The sequence below is a fragment of the Hoplias malabaricus genome, chromosome 15 (assembly GCF_029633855.1).
Source record: "Hoplias malabaricus isolate fHopMal1 chromosome 15, fHopMal1.hap1, whole genome shotgun sequence".
Lineage (NCBI taxonomy): Eukaryota > Metazoa > Chordata > Actinopteri > Characiformes > Erythrinidae > Hoplias > Hoplias malabaricus.
Genome location: NC_089814.1, coordinates 37,032,882 through 37,048,940, shown reverse-complemented (window position 1 = coordinate 37,048,940; position 16,059 = coordinate 37,032,882). Strand labels below are relative to the sequence as shown.

Here is a 16,059-nt window from a genome sequence, read left to right as displayed (position 1 = left end):
CCACGCAGACACAGGGAGAACACACCACACCCCTCACAGACAGTCACCCGGAGGAAACCCACGCAGACACAGTGAGAACACACCACACACCTCACAGACAGTCACCCGGAGGAAACCCACGCAGACACAGGGAGAACACACCACACCCCTCACAGACAGTCACCCGGAGGAAACCCACGCAGACACAGGGAGAACACACCACACCCCTCACAGACAGTCACCCGGAGGAAACCCACGCAGACACAGTGAGAACACACCACACCCCTCACAGACAGTCACCCGGAGGAAACCCACGCAGACACAGGGAGAACACACCACACCCCTCACAGACAGTCACCCGGAGGAAACCCACGCAGACACAGGGAGAACACACCACACCCCTCACAGACAGTCACCCGGAGGAAACCCACGCAGACACAGGGAGAACACACCACACCCCTCACAGACAGTCACACGGAGGAAACCCACGCAGACACAGGGAGAACACACCACACCCCTCACAGACAGTCACCCGGAGGAAACCCACGCAGACACAGGGAGAACACACCACACCCCTCACAGACAGTCACCCGGAGGAAACCCACGCAGACACAGGGAGAACACACCACACCCCTCACAGACAGTCACCCGGAGGAAACCCACGCAGACACAGGGAGAACACACCACACTCGTCACAGACAGTCACCCGGAGCGGGACTCGAACCCACAGCCTCCTGCTGTGCCACCCCTAGGCGTTATTTACTAACTCAAATTACCAGTGAAATAAATGGTGAAATATGAAAACAGTAGGCCTGTGTTTCTGACGGTCAATAAATCTGCCCCTCTGCCATAAATGGATTCTAAAAATAAACTCTATCACACACTGTACCAACCACTGCGTGGTTTACCTGTAGCAATTTTGAGTAGGAATAGCTTTCTGTGATGTAGCCTAGCCATTACACTTCTGTCTGTCTGGTTAATGTGATGATGTGCAATTATTTGTCATTGTACAACGAAATGCATCTTCCGCATTGAACCCATCTGTGGTAGTGAACACACACACTAGTGCACTAGGGGCTGTGAACACACACCCAGGGGATCCCGGGGAGCAGATGTGTGTTGGGTGTCTTGCTCAAGGGCACCTCAGCCATGGAATGAAGAGGAGAACAGTGCTGTTCCTTCACTCCCACCGCCCCCAGTCTTCCTGCCGCTTGTGGGAATCGAACCAACAACATTTCAGTCCACAGCCCTCTTCTCGAACCATTAGTCCACAGTGCCCACTATTTCCTATCACCACCGAGACTCTATAATTTATAGGTCACCACTCTAAATGACGCTAAGTGCATGTTAACCATTCATTTTCCTCACAACCCTCTTCAAAAGTAACCCTAATGAACAACAACCTGTTTCTCTTGAAAGCAGAAAGCCGTAGACAAGTGTGCGACATATGGGAAAGAAATATCTCGTACATAAACCCAATAAAACATGGTCTCGGTGGACCTCAGGGAAGGAAATAACCCAACACACGAGCAGAAAGACGGAGAATTGTGTGTATTAAGATGAAATGAGCTGTTTTGCTTTCAGTTTGGAGGCTTTTAAACCACCCCCCTCCTCCTCCTCCTCCCTCCGCCAATTTTCCTCACGTGAAGGGGAAGGAGGCAGTTGTTTGCCGCCAACCATCGCCGATGTGCGCGTGCAGGCGGGAGGGGGCGGGAAGGTTAGTTTGTTGAAGAGGGGCAGGATTTCTCCACGTTCAAGCTTATCTCTCTCCCCTCAGCGCACTCTGCGCCGCTTTTTTAAACCAACCAACCACTTCTTAAACCAGCACTGACCGGACGTAAGGAGGAGGGAAGGTAGTCTACGAAGGTGGGGTGAAAAAAAAGGCGAAAGAAGTCGAGAGGAAAAGTGAAGGAGGGAAAGAAGAAAAAGGGAAAAAAAAGGAGCAGCGTTCAGCGTGTGGTGAAAGGTAGCTACAGAAGCTGTGTTCGCTTTTCTTCTACGTGTGTGTTGTGTTGTGTTGTGTTGTCAGAACATGTTTTCAGAAAACGTCTGGAAACGTCGTGAAAGGGACGTGGACGGCAAATACCGCAGTGTTTCATTCACGGGGAACTGAGTGGCACGTATATAGCCTTGGTTTGTGTTTGTGTTTGTACCGGTATATCAGGCTGTGGGGACCCAAACCCAAACATTGTGGGGACCCGGTCTGTCCTCCCTCAGGCTGGTCCCCACAGTGTCAGCCGTTCCGTTATGAGGTGTCGTGTTCGACGGTTAGGCTCAGGTCTGCGGTGTTAGTATTAATGTATGAGGTAAAGTTAAGTCTCCACAGAATGGACGGGAGTCTATGTGACAGCCCCAGGAAGCATGAAAACAAACTACGAATGTATGTATGTGAGTGTAGTTGGAAGGTTTAACAGGTCTCTCACTGAGGGATCGCTGCAAGGTGCTAACGGTCTCGAGAGGTGACTGTTCCTACTGTTATTACTCCACACAGCGAGTTATCTCGGGGTTTTGTCAGTTTTTCTTCTCTTATTGTCCAAGTAAAAGACACGGCATTCCAGCGGGAGACACTACTTCTTCATTTCTGTCGTTTTCAGTGTGTTTCTTCTCTTTAAAAGCAGCACGGCCGTTTAACGCTACCGCCCGGTGTCCGCTCACACGTCAAACGCTCGCTACCGTGTGGGGATCTCGGAAGTGCGTATTCACAGCGTTTTGTGGAAGTTTTAACCGTCGTTTTAACGAACAGACGAAGAAAATCGAGGGAAACCGAAGGCAAAAGCAGGTGTGACACATCGAAACGGTAACCTTGAGAAACTTGGGCTCCTTTAGACGTCTTTAACAAGGGCTACTTCTGTGGGTTTACTCGTGTGTTTGTGTGAATAATACTCGGTCATGTTTGGCTTTGTGTAGCTTTAGTCTCTCTCTCTCTCTCTCTCTCTCTCTCTCCCACCTACGGTTGTACATACAGATTATGATGGTGTGTCGGTTCAGATCGTGCTCCATTCAAGGCTGACTCCTGTTCCTCTGACAGAAAGACAGAAGGTTGTAGCCTGTGTCTTTACTTTTGTTTGCACCTGCTCTCAGTTGCAAATGGAGTGGACGACTCCTAGGAACTAAGGCTATTTATGTGTTCTGTGTTAAATGATGGCTATGAGAGAGAAAGAGAGAGAGAGAGAGAGAGAGAAATGAGAGAGAGAGAGAGAGAGAGAGAGAGAGAGAGAGAGAGAAATGAGAGAGAGAGAAATGAGAGAGAGAGAGAGAGAGAAATGAGAGAGAGAGAGAGAAATGAGAGAGAGAGAGAGAGAGAAATGAGAGAGAGAAATGAGAGAGAGAGAGAGAAAGAGAGAGAGAGAGAGAGAGAGAAATGAGAGAGAGAGAGAAATGAGAGAGAGAGAAATGAGAGAGAGAGAGAGAGAGAGAGAAATGAGAGAGAGAGAGAGAGAGAGAAATGAGAGAGAGAGAAATGAGAGAGAGAGAGAGAGAGAGAGAGAGAGGGAGGGATATGAGAGACATAGAGAGAGAGGGATGAGAGAAAAAGAGAGAGATATGAGAGAGAGAGGGATATGAGAGAGAGAGAGGGATATGAAAGAGAAAGAGAGAGAGAGAAGGATATGAGAGAGAGAGAGAGGGATGAGAGAAAAGAGAGAGAGAGGGATATGAGAGAGAGGGAGAGAGAGAGAGAGAGAGGGATATGAGAGAGAGAGAGAGAGAAGGATATGAGAGAGAGAGAAGGATATGAGAGAGAGAGGGATGAGAGAAAAGGAGAGAGATATGAGAGAGAGAGAGAGAGAGAAAGAGAGAGAGAGTGAGGGATATGAGAGAGAGAGAGAGAGAGAGGGATATGAGAGAGAGAAAGAGAGAGAGAGAGAATGGTGGCAGTGGGGTGTAAGGGTATTACATGGCTGTAGAAATTGAAAGAGAGAGAGAGAGAGAGAGAGAGAGAGAGAGAAGGATATGAGAGAGAGAGGGATGAGAGAAAAAAAGAGAGAGAGAGAGAGGGTGAAGAATCTTGAGCTTATGCTCAACATGCTTCCAGATATCTGTTGCTGTTTTTCTGTTATTATCCCTGGACGTTACAGCAGACCTACATTATCAACATGCGCTCAATATCCAGTACGCATCACACATCCTGAGGCTGGGTAACTCGGATACACGGATGGGAGAAGAACCCGTGGTGCTGCTATCGGAGCCAATCAAAGCGGTGGTTTTGACGTAGAGTTCTGCGCCAGATCAAATGATACAGACCTTACATTCTCTCGCTTTAAGATGGAACATCCAGGGCATGGTCTACTGGCGATCGACACTGTTATCCACTGTCTGACGCATGTAGAGAAATAACTGATGATCACAATAATCATAAATAATATCATATTGCCACAGTGGGTTCCCAGAGCTAATCCTTTGAAAAATAATTTCCCTCCAGGATCGTATTTGACAGTGGTTTGTGAATGTGAAGAACCTTTTAAATCCTTGAAGGGGGACATATTATGGAAAATCAATCACTGGTTCATTGCATTAGCGAGTAATTTGGGGATTTGGAGCTCGTAATAACCCACACAGTGTGGAATAAAACAACCCAGTCAGGGTTATATGTTCTTTGTTTGTTTATTTACTTATTTATTGTGAGCTACGCCTGACCTACAGACACTTTAGAATAGTCCCGCCTCCTGGTCTGAGTCTCTCCAATCACAGCGGGGACCTGTGTTAATGTGAGAGAGCAAAGACAACAGCTGGGTTCGCACTGCCTCCGTGTTCACTATTCCCTAGAGTACACACTATATAGTGCACTGATGTGGGGATTCAACTAGTGAATGATTTTGGACACTACCTCATCTCACATAATGTGACCATAGAATAAAAGACACCAAGTCTTGTTGTGAATCAATTAATCTACAAATTTACTTTATTTGTAAGAGGTCTGTGGAGATGTTGACATTTCTGCTCTCTGGCGCCCTCTTTAGACGAATGGGTGAATCTTAAATACCAAAGGAGGCAGTAAATTATGATCGTCCACTACCTTTTAGAGTGTGTTAGTGGTGGGAGGTGCTCACCAAAGTGAAGTACTAGGAAATGGCAGAACCAAGAAATGGAGCACTACATGGGGAATAGGGCACTGTTGAAATAATAAAAAAAACAATAAATACCGGTGGCGCAGCAGGTAGGACCAGCTCCAGGGAGGACCTGGAGGTTGTGGGTTCGATTCCCGCTCCGGGTGACTGTCTGTGAGGAGTTGGTGTGTTCTCTCTGTGTCTGTGTGGGTTTCCTCCGGGTGACTGTCTGTGAGGAGTGTGGTGTGTTCTCCCTTTGTCTGCGTGGGTTTCCTCCGGGTGACTGTCTGTGAGGAGTGTGGTGTGTTCTTCCTGTGTCTGCATGGGTTTCCTCCGGGTGACTGTCTGTGAGGAGTGTGGTGTGTTCTCTCTGTGTCTGTGTGGGCTTCCTCCAGGTGACTGTGAGGAGTGTGGTGTGTTTTCTCTGTGTCTGTGTGGGTTTCCTCCGGGTGACTGTCTGTGAGGAGTGTGGTGTGTTCTCTCTGTGTCTGCGTGGGTTTCCTCCGGGTGACTGTCTGTGAGGAGTGTGGTGTGTTCTCTCTGTGTCTGCGTGGGTTTCCTACGGGTGACTGTCTGTGAGGAGTGTGGTGTGTTCTCTCTGTGTCTGGGTGGGTTTCCTCTGGGTGACTGTCTGTGAGGAGTGTGGTGTGTTCTCCCTGTGTCTGAGTGGGTTTCCTCCGGGTGACTGTCTGTGAGGAGTGTGGTGTGTTCTCTCTGTGTCTGTGTGGGTTTCCTCCGGGTGACTGTCTGTGAGGAGTGTGGTGTGTTCTCTCTGTGTCTGTGTGGGTTTCCTCCGGGTGACTGTCTGTGAGGAGTGTGGTGTGTTCTTCCTGTGTCTGCGTGGGTTTCCTCCGGGTGCTCCAGTTTCCTCCCATATTCCAAAAACACACATTGGTAGGTGATTGGCGACTCAAAAGTGTCTGTGTGTGTGAGTGAAGGTGTGTGTGTCTGTGTTGTCCCCTCCAGGGTGTATTCCTGCCTTGTACCCAATGATTCCAGGTAGGCTCTGGACCCACCGCGACCCTGAATTGGATAAGTGTTACAGACAATGAATGAATGAATGAATAAATACTGTAATATATCGAGAGTGATAAATGTATGATGGTTTTAGGGCCAGTCGTTAAATATAAAATACAAGAATAAGGGAATAGTTAATTAATATTTAGAGAAAATAAAGTCACTGTATTTCCAGACAGCTCCACACTCCAAACGAACTGGATTCTAAAGCTAAATTACACATAATTTACTGAAGTGTATTCACACAAACAACTCTGGCCTGTTGAATCAAAACGTTATACATACTGTAAAGGATAGAAAAACAGTTTATTTAGAGAACACAGGGAATATGGGCATGTGACTTTTACTGTAGGAATCTGGAGTCTCGTTTCCAGTGACATCATGCCTGAAATATTACAATCTTACAATAATTACTATACATTTATCTTGAAATCACATGAGTTAAAAGATATGTCTTGTGTTTTTAACAAGTGACTCTCAAACACTTGTGTATGCTTTTTTTTTTTTTTTTTGAAATTGAAATTTAGTCTCTGATCAAGTGCAAAAAAAAAAAGAAAATCGCTGGCTGTGCGCCGGGGGTCAAGGCAAACAGCGGACCACTCAGAACATCCACTGAAACAGTGCTGTGTTGTTTGATCCTTGTGGTAGTTTGACAACACAAACCAGCATGTTACAGACGTTCCATTAAAGACCCTGGAACTGTTCTCTTTTGGAAAAAGGAGTCTTTTGGAACATGTCGCCTTTTAAAGAACATCTACAGAAATTGCCAGTTTACAGAGCCTCCCCTGAAGCTGGTACGTCATGTGATTACATTATGTTCTTTGAACTGTACAGAGGTTCTTCACACACATTTCTCATTGAAAAGAACGATTCCCTAAAGAACCGTTATTGAACCATTCTTTAGGGAACCAGAAAGATTAATCACTGGCGCTGTGCAAAGAACACTTTCTGGCTGTTATTTTTTTTAAAGAGCAGATACCAATTGATCTACCAAGCGTCTCTGAATGTACTTTGAGATGAAACGTCATTCCTTTCAGGGCTTCACCATTAACACTGTGACCGCCCTTATTCAAAGGATGATCTCTCTCAGCCCCAAAGGCATTGCAGAGGACCTTGAATATATATTAAAAACTCACTGAAGGCAATCGTTGAGCTCAGAAAGGAGAGGACGTTGTGTCAGGCCTCGTCCCGAAGATTTCTCTGAACATGGAGACTAACCTGAATATAAGAAGCGTGCCGGGGGGAGGGAGGGAGCGAGGGAGGGGGGACACGCACACACGGGAAATGGAGTGGAACAGATTGCGAACGTTAAAGATTGGAAGGAACAGTAGCCCAGATCTCTCAGATCTCCAGTCACGGCTGAGGAAATGGAAGCAGTGGCAGGTGAGGAATGGGCCAGGTTAAGTGCTGGAAGTTGGAGGTCTGTAGGCTACGAGAGGGCTCCTCCCTCAGGGGAGCCATTTTCAGCCAGCCGGCTCCACTCAGGCCCGTGTTAAAGTGTTACAAATAAACCCTCCCTGGGTTTTCGCGCCTCCAGAAGTGTGCTAGGAGTCAGCAGCAGTACAGTGTGAGAGTGGGAAACACAGCTAGCGCAGACCCTACAATTGTCTGTTTTTGGACAGTGCCAGAATGCATAAGGTGCACGACTCTGAGGCTGCTGTTTGCACTCGCATTCGTTATCACTGCCTGTTCTTATTCCATGGAATTCTGTTGATTACTGCCTGCTCCTTTTGGTGAAACCTATCTCAACAGTGAGATGTGGAGCATCACCTTGATGACAATTCAGATACAATCTGATATTCTTTGTTTTTAGAAACACTAACTGTGGCAGAAATATCTCCCTATATTCCCTACATTACTCACTATATAGTGCACAATCCATTTGCTGTAAATTGGCCACTGGATTTTATGGCAGAACCCTAAAACAGTGCACTATATAGTGAATAGGGTACACTTTTGGACACAGATACCGTCAGCACCATGCACAATGATATTTAAATTTTTATTACATCACACATGTTGCCTATATTGAATATATAGTTCAATCACTGATTCACAGGTTAGGATAGTACAACAAAAAAAAAATCATGACTCACCTCTTCAAATTATTGTATCTTTTTCCTGTTCATTGGAACAATAACACTTCTTAAGCTCAGATTTTTGTCAAGGCTTTTGTCGTTGGAACGTGAGCAAATGGCTGACTGTTAATGTTCTCAGTCTCTGAAGAAGAGTCTTGTGTCCTTTATTAGGCAGGTCATATGAAATGTTGCAAGAAACATAAGAGGTGACGTTTTATGCCATTTTCTTTTCACATTACCCATCTACATATGCATCCAGCTCTATCCCGATCAGGGCTGAGGTGGGTTCAGAGCGTATAAGTGCCTGCCTCACAATGAATTGATGTAAGGGTGTGTGTTTGTGTATAATACTAGGTCGCTTTTGCCACAATGTAAATGTGAACCCCTCGTAGCGGATTTCTTACAGGATTAGACCATCTCGGTTGTTCCGCTGATATCGGATCCAGCTCTGATTTCTAGTGTTGGATCACATTTCTAGAATTATATTTCAGATATTTCCAGAATAAAATAAAACCATTAAAACTTAAAAGTTTTCCAGTTTAGAGAATCATTCCATTGTTACAGTCTTGTTGTAAAGTGAGAACTTAAATCACGGCTTATAGAAACTTTTGTGCTCGAGTTAAAATGCACACATTGTATTTGATTAATGCCGTCTTTTATAGGAGGCTGGTTCCTGGTGATTTACTTGCGCAGTATAAACGCAGCCAATTTAGCGTCCTCCTTAAATCCGCTTAGTTCTCTCAGTAATCTCTAAGGAGAAGAAGCGTCACTTTTTCTCGTTGGTTTTTGCCAGTTTTTTTTTTCCCTTCCATTTTTTTGGGGGGCGTTTGCTACAGATAGATTAATTGGTCTTTTGTTTCCATGCTTTGCCATTGTTGCAGAGCTATCATGTGCGGATATTAACCCTCCTCAAGCCACTGGCTGTGGTGTTCTCCAGACTGAAGAATCTTAAATCTAAGATTTGTTTGCTTGAACAAAGAGGGCATAGCGTTGCTTATCCAGTTTTCAGTGAGAAGCATTAAAGCCTTTCATGGCTACAGCAAGCGAAATGCTCTAAAGCACTATGCTAAAAGGTCAAATGAAGGACTGGAGTGATAGAACGTAATGGTTGTGGCTTTGGAACAACTTGAAATTCAACTCATTAATCATTTGTGTACCTCAGTGAGGTACTGAGGCCGTTTTTGGGTCAATTTTTGCTCTTGTAAGTGCGGTTCTGGTCCGTTATATTGCACAGAGCTCCTAACAGGATGACTCCTTCGCTGTGACTGTACCTAAATGGACTCTCCACATGTTGCCGCGTCTTTACGCTCAAGGAGGCCAGAGCCTTTTTCACAGTTGTCGAGGGTTGTGGACAGAGGTGAAAAATTCAGATTTTCATGTCTAGCTGTGACAAGCCAAGGAAAGCTAGGATATTTTAAGGGGAGGGGAGGGATGGGTGGTCAGGGCTCCAGACTATCGCCGTCCCGTCATCTCAGCGCAGGTGATTTGCACCCGGGATGAGTCATAAGCTCTTTTGGGACGCTTTCGGGACAACGGTGTTGAGTGGTAAAACGTGGTGTCTGCAGAAGTCATTATTGTGGATGGGGCATTGCCATGTCAGTAAATGGGCTACTTGCTGAGTGCTCTGCCCTCCTTAATTGCCATGGCCACGGTAAACCAGGAAAGTGCACTATCACTCGTTAACTACAACAGTTGTTCTCCATGTGTCTGCGTGGGTTTCCTCCGGGTGACTGTCTGTGAGGAGTGTGGTGTGTTCTCCCTGTGTCTGCGTGGGTTTCCTCCAGGTGCTCTGGTTTCCTCCCACAGTCCAAAAACACACGTTGGTAAGTGGATTGGCGCCTCAAAAGTGTCTGTAGGTGTGAGTGTGTGAGTGCGTGTGTTTCCCTGTGAAGGACTGGCGCCCCCTCCAGTGTGTGTTCCCGCCTTGCAACCAATGTTTCCAGGTAGTCTCTGGACCCACCGCGACCCTGAATTGGATAAGGGTTAGAGATAATGAATGAATGAATGCATTTTGAGACCAAAGTCACAATATTTACAGAATGCAAAGTCTCAGGATTAACCAATGGCGTTTCACTCTGCCTGCTTGACTACATAGCGCCTTACAGTGGAGTGTGTGAGAGGTGCAGGAACGTGCCTCTCGCTAAATGCCACTAATTAAATCTAAGCCACCTACTGACTCCAAAAAAAAATAGTCACTAAGTTTAGTCACAAAAATAAACTGGTTTAGAAACATTGTTACTAAACACAGAAATCTGATTGTAGCCCTAAAGAAGACGGTTCCTGATCCTCAGAGAATAACGGGCATTTGTGTTGCGATTTGTGTCTTTAATGTTGAAATAATTACTTCTTGAATTTCAAAATATTACAACCTTATTCTGGAACCCTTTATAAAATAATCAATGTATTTATTTAATTAATTTTCTAAGTGGCTGTAAAACACTGTCATAGCTCAGTTTGTTTAGGAGTTGACAGAGGGCAGTTGTTCTTTCCAGAGTATACTACTCACAAACGACTCTCTGACTTGTTTTGTTGTAAATCTTTAAGTATAAACCCATTGCATGAAAATAAACTTTAATTGTAGTTATGATGCTTTTACCAATGCTGGTACTTAACTAGTTACTCATGGGCTAGATGAGCTGGGGTTGTTGTGGTAGTATACGTTGGGCGGTTTTAGGCAGGACATCTGAAAGCCACTGTTGGGAAGGTTCCGGGTCGTTCGGTTCGTCTGGAGCGCTGGTGGTGTCTCCCCGATGCTTGTACAAAAAGAAAAGTATCCCCAGACGACTCTGCAGTTTTTATACCACAAAATAACCATAGTTGTCACATCCTCGGTGGTCAGCGCAGGGCAGTGTTTACACATTGACCGGGTCGTACCAGGCTCAGAAATGTTACTAAATATATAAATGTTATTACAGCAGGAGACAAAGAAAGACGCTTTTATAATCTTGTAGAGGCCTTATGAAAGGCTTCCCGTACTTGTTTTGACAAGTGTTCCTTTATTGTTTCACACTTCTCCATTATCGTACGCAACCATTCCCCGGCTTTCATCCTTTGAACTCGGAGCAGAGACGACTTGTAACCACAGCCATTAGCATACGCCAGATAGCTGTCATCCACACATCTTCAAGGCAGCCCCAGAGTCGGAGGTGAGGTGAAATTCAGTGGTTGTTGTCTAAATGAGCGTAACACACAGGGACAATTAGCATGCGAGGACAATAAGCCGGTCGGACAGGAGGTGAAGCAGGCGAGCCTTTTTTTAATGCCAACAAGCTTCAGTTGAAGTAAGTCAGGTGCTTATCACTCACAGGTACAAGCAGCGGAAGGACAGGGATATGCAGGAGGGAGGGGACGAAGCCTCAGGCACTTATGACTCCAAAACAGACTGCACCATGGGCCCGTGACCAGCCTCTAAAGACTGACGTGTTGCTCTTCTTTCAAATGCAGCAGCACGAAACCAAAGAACACGGTCTTTTTAGCAGTTTCATAGCAATGGATTAGACTTTGCTTCTCGAACATTAGAATTTACAAGAGCCACATTTGGCACGTAAACTCATTGTAGCGTGCAGCTAATGTTGAGCACAAAGAGGCTTCAAGAGGGATGTTTTCTTACTGTGTTGCTTTATTTCAGCCTTGAGCCGAACTTTCTATGCGACAGTGAATAAAATCTTTCCCAAGAAGACTGCTGCTGAACTTGTTTATTCATTGATGTTCACCGCTGTAGCTCAACAGCTGCTGAAGGTCTTATTGGGTAAGTGGCTAAACGGACACGCAGTGGGGAAAACAGAAACAGTTATGAGTCACAAACGAGACTGACTTTAATTGAAGGGCAGGTAAATGGAGGCCATAGCGTCACACTTTTCCGCTAGTGGCTACACAGCGACTGACTTCAACCGTGAAAATAGCTACAATCAGCTTCTTACTCAAAAATACCATTCCACCTTAAAAGCTGCAGAATGAACACGAAAGGGGAGGGGTGGTGTTTTGCTGTTTGAACAGTAGTTCTCTGGAATTGTCTACGTTACCTTTTAATGAACCATCATGGTCTCTTTTGCCTTCCTGCCACAATCCATGCCATGTTTAAGGTACAGCGTATGATGGCCAATTCCCGTCGGTGCACCATGTCTCGTCAGCCTTGGTTTTTCCATATCACTTGGTCTACCATCAGGGAGAGCTTGTGAGCCAAGTCGAATTTCAACCTCATGTTTCTGCTCTATTAATCATCTCCATACTCATAATTTTAATTAGAGTCAGTTGTGATTGGAGGGGAGCCAGATTGAGGGGGATAATGATCTTATGATTTCAATTGCCGTTAATCAGGCTAAGAAATAGGGGCATAAATTGCATTAGTTATTGATCATTTGTGAAAGAATTGCGCAGGCAAGGGTTGGTCGATTAAGGGACGGCAGATTATCAAACGGAGGCCTTCGGAATTGATGTGGGTGTCGCAGCTTCGTCAGCTAGCAGATCATTTACAGCTGGTGGAAAGACATCAGGGCACAGGGCTGAGGGCAGAGGGCTGGAAACTACCCGTCACGCCTGTGCCTCGGCACCAGCCGCAAGGCACGCTGATCCCCCCCACCCTTGATTGATGGTATTGATAAGCCAGGAGTCCCGCTGGAGTCCTAGCGCCTTGATGTATTTTTGTTTACCCTTTTTGGTGACAGTCATCCATGAGGTGATATGTAAGAACGGAAGAAGCCTTGCTCTTTCCCTCCCTGGCTGTCATACCTGACAGATTCAACTAAGTGTTCTTTCTCAGAGAGGATTTACAAGATGGAACACTAAAGTCTCTAAAAACAAGGTGGAGAGGGGCAAACTTTTCAGTCCCTCGGTTCCTGTATGACTGTACGGTGAGGGCAGTGTGTCTTTACATATTAAAGAAAGTCAACTATGAAAGCCATTTATAAGCAAGTCTATTTTAGGTAAGTGTATGCATATGAAAACGCTCTTCAATTTGCCTGCGAGGATGCACCGGGTTGGGAAGATAAATTTTCACTTCCACCGTGGAAGATCAATGTTTGATGTATTTGTTCCTTGGCAAAATGCCTGGAATAGATCAATCTCAAAGCATAAAAGAAGAAATGGCTTTGAACGACACATTTAGCGACACATTCTAGATTGTTAGTGATTGTGTACAGTTGCAGCATGCGAGGACCGGCATGGTTCTTTTAAGAGCGTATTTTATTAAAAAATATATAAATAACTTGCTCAGTGAACGTGCACAGTAATCTGCTGATCTGGAGCCTGCCGACCAGTAAGTGTTTTTTTGTGATTTGTCGGAAATTGGCTTGATCTCTGTCATATTTAGCCCTTACAGCCCAGTTATTGCACTAGCGAGTGCTGTTTGGGCAGAACATGGGCTAAATGTCACGAGTTGACATTCGTTCCACAACACACCTAATTGGAACCACTGCTTAGTTCACCCTGAGTCAACTGCACCATCCAAATATGGGCCATACAGGAACTGCAGTTCTGCCACAATTGGGCCCAACATTCATTGCTGTCTGGGACGGGATAAAATTGTTCTGTGCTGCTTCTTAAGCTGGGATCAGACTACACTATGTTTTTATCTTTCATGATGTTCACTATGTCAGATTAGCGCTATCAGTTCGTGCCGTGTCTTGGTCGGGAGAGAGGGATGTCATTGAGAGGCAGGTCTTGGCATCTGAAAGGAAGAAGAAAAAGAGATAGTGGGCGGTTCCTGGGTGTTCCAGACTGTGTCCTACAAAGAGAACCTGTGCTAATGTGTTACACGTCCAGAGCCTTTCCTCAGTTTTCCTTCCACTGACAGCTGCAGCAGGGCTCCTCGTCTCCGACGCTCGTATTTGTTTCAGAGGCTTTAAATATGTCCGATACGACACAGTCGCACCAAAATCGGGTTAAATTCAAGCGATGTGATCCCGGCATTAGGCAGAGTGCATGCCTTTTGGAGTTGCCGGCTCCAGCATCACACTCCCACTCTTTATACATTACGGCTGCTTCAGTTGTGGAGTGAGGATTGGAGTTGGGTTTTAAATTTGAGGTGTGGCAACAGTTTATCTCCCCCTTTTTCCCAGGGTAACACTCAGGGCCCACATATTCTACCCCCAGTGCCTCACAGGGGTCATCACATAGACACTTCCCTGAGTATGTTTCACTGAATTAAGTCCACGACACTTCCAGAAGGCTAACTAACCTCTTCACCGTAACTCCAGCTCGGCCCCCTGGTGACTAAGGCCATACCTAGCCCCTTAATGCATGCTCAGAGCCAAGAGTTCCATATGGACTTTACGCTCCACATCAACAAGCGTACACTCTGCACACCTGCATCCCACTGATATGACCCCTGATGGGAATCTTCAGAAGCACTCTACCGGCTACAAGCTACAGGCTTTCATCAGAAAGGAGTTCTGGTCTGCGGATTTTATGTCACGTTCGATTCCAGTGAAATAGATCTGATATCCTCTGAAGCTTGAGAATGATGTTTAGCTTTTTTGCTAACCGCCTATCTGTTCTGCATATCGGTGCAAAAGTATTGAACGTGTAATTGCAAAGTATGGAATAATACCATGTATGGAAATGGAAAAATAACACGTATCTCATCCCAAGAACAGAAGAAATTGATGCACCTGCTTTTGCAGTCAGTTTTCCTTCATGAAACTTACAACGAATGCAGTGACCAATGAATTCTTTGCACTTTTCAAACTACTTAATATATGCACTGTTTAAAAGACAAGGTGCTACAAAGGGTTCTTTGAGCGAAGCCATATATGAACCACTTATAGTTCCATTAAGAATTGTTTTCTTCTGATATGTTTAAACCTTAAGATCGAGTGATGGTTCTTTATGGAACCGAAAGTGGATCTATTATGACACCTTTATTTTTTAAGAATGTGGGTTATAGTTGTTGAATAAAATGACATTTGTGTTTTTTAACTCTTACAGCAGTTACTATAGAGTGACACATGAGCGGGAGAATGTTTGTTTTATTATATTTATGATATCATTTCATTCGAATGTGTGAGTGTGTGTCGCCCTGTGAAGGTGTGGCGCCCCCTCCAGGGTGTGTTCTCGCCTTGTGCCCAGTGATTCTGGGTTAATAATGTTTATTAATTCTTTCATTGTCTGTAACTCTTATTCAGTTCAGGGTGGTGAAGGGTTCAGAGCCTTCCTGGAGGGGGCGCCATGCCTTCACAGGGCGACACACACTCACGTGTGAAAATGCCATTTATAACACGGTTAGAAATCATTGTCCACCTTTTTTCATCACAGAAAGATGGTTAGGGTTACTGCAGAATTCAACTCTTGACCACTTCTGCCTGTTTAACCAGTTAATGGTGACCTTACAATAAAAAATCACTTTCTAATTAAATATTAAGTCCTTTCCAGTGATATGTTTGGGATGAGTAGATGTCAAGAATATTCACTGGCCACTTTAATGCTAATGGCACTACTCCTAAGTCTCAGAATGATGTGCCACCTGTTCAGACATGGGTCAGGAGCCTCAGTTAATGTTCACGTTAAACATCCCAATGCGGGTATTGTTCTGATCTACTTGGACCATGTGGTCATTGATGTTTGACTACGGGTCCCTGAGTCAGATAAAATCTCCCGGGATCTAGAACGTGCGACATCAAGAATCAAGAGCGCACACAAACGACACAGACCTTTTTTTTTTCAATCGTGAGGGAAAGAGGGAGAGGAGAGAAATGCCGTACTTGCTGTGGTAGCCTGCCTTGTGGTAACATGCTCCCCTCGTGTGCATGCAAAACAGAGAGGGTTCTGGTTGGCCTGTTCTCTGCAAATAGGCTATCAACCAGCCAATCAGTTTGTAGTGTGGGCGGTTCAGTGAGAGAGTAAAGTCCTATATTAAAAAGCAAACTTGTTATCACCTGCATCCTTTAGTGTGTGCGAGAGGGTTTTTTCTTGTATTATAGGGGTGTCGAGGTCCGGGTCCGGGG

General features: G+C 45.3%; 1 protein-coding gene across 1 annotated transcript in view; it reads left to right on the top strand.

Annotated features, from left to right (window-relative positions):
- Positions 1–1,796: 1,796 nt before the first annotated feature.
- LOC136668221 (gamma-aminobutyric acid receptor subunit alpha-3-like) overlaps positions 1,797–16,059 on the top strand; it is a 152,592-nt gene continuing 138,329 nt past the window's right edge. The window contains exon 1 of the mRNA XM_066645592.1: positions 1,797–1,945. The gene's annotated coding sequence lies outside the window, so the exon portion shown is untranslated. The remainder of the gene's footprint in view (positions 1,946–16,059) is intronic.